The sequence below is a fragment of the Chiloscyllium plagiosum genome, chromosome 5, assembly GCF_004010195.1.
Source record: "Chiloscyllium plagiosum isolate BGI_BamShark_2017 chromosome 5, ASM401019v2, whole genome shotgun sequence".
NCBI classification, from domain to species: domain Eukaryota; kingdom Metazoa; phylum Chordata; class Chondrichthyes; order Orectolobiformes; family Hemiscylliidae; genus Chiloscyllium; species Chiloscyllium plagiosum.
The window spans coordinates 97,780,609-97,781,943 of record NC_057714.1 but is presented as its reverse complement, the minus strand read 5'-3'; positions in this window follow the sequence as shown (position 1 = coordinate 97,781,943).

Genomic DNA, 1,335 nt, shown 5'->3' with positions numbered 1-1,335 from the left:
GCAGGGACTATAGGGACAATAAGCAAACCGACTGTCATCCTCTTAAAGGGAACCATTTCAAATGGAGATAGAAAGGAGAAATGTAATCATAATCTGGCATTGTATAGCTATGGGATTAGACACTGTTCTTTGCAGCCAGGATCGAAAGTCCTGAAGGCTGTGTTGCTGACCTGATGCCAGGGTTCAGGATATCTCAACTGGGCTGCAAAAAAACTTGGAATGGGAGGGGAAAGATCCAGTTGTCAAGGTCTGTGTATGTACCAATGATATAATTAGAATGAGGAAAGATCCTCTGCTGAGGGAATACACTGCTAAATTTAAAAAGCAGAATAAGAGCAAAAAGCAAACTCAATCTCCGGCTTACTACCTGAACCATGACTTAATTGGCACACGGTCAATAAGATTAAAAAGGTAAATTTGTGGCTCAAAAATTGATGCAGGAGAAATGAGTTTAAATTTATGGGGCACAGCACCAAAACTGGGGAGATGAACTTCACTTGAATCATGCTGTGACCAGAGTCCTGGCAAACTGCATATCTAGGGGCTGTAGATTGGGCTTCAAACTAAATAGTTGGGGGCAGGGTTCAATTGCATGGAAAATTTAGAACAAAATCAAAGCGTAATGAAAAGGTTGGAGAATAGGTTAGTGATGAAGGTGATTGTTACCAGAAAATGAAAGGAAAGGACAAAACATGTGAATGTCATATTGTACTAAGGAATTGTACAAGTGTAGCAAAAATTACTAATAAGACAAACTTAAAGGCTTTGTCTGAATGCGTATAGCATTCAAAATAAAATTATGATTTGGAGATGCCAGTGTTGGACTGGGATGTACAAAGTTAAAAATCACATAACACCAGGTTATAGTCCAACAGGTTTAATTGGAAGCACTAGCTTTCAGAGCGCTGCGCCTTCATCCCACAATCACCTGATGAAGGAGCGGCGCTCCAAAAGCTAGTGCTTCCAATTAAACCTGTTGGACTATAACCTGGTGTTGTGTGATTTTTAACGAAGAATAAAATGAATGAGTTAACAGTGTAAATAGAGTCAAATTGATATGATCTGATGGCAATTACTGAGATGTGTTGCAGGGAGACCAGGTATGGGTGTTGAATATCCAAGGCTAATCAATGTTTTGGAAAGATAGGAAGGGAAATGAAGTGTACCTTTGTTAGTAATGGAACCTATCAGTGCTGCAATGAGCAACAATTTAGCACTGGAGATCAAAACATAGAATAAGTCTGGGTAGAAATAAGAAATAACGAGGGAAAGAAGTCACTGGTGGGAGTAATATATTGTCCCCTAATAGTAGTTCTGCAGTACGTAACAATATAA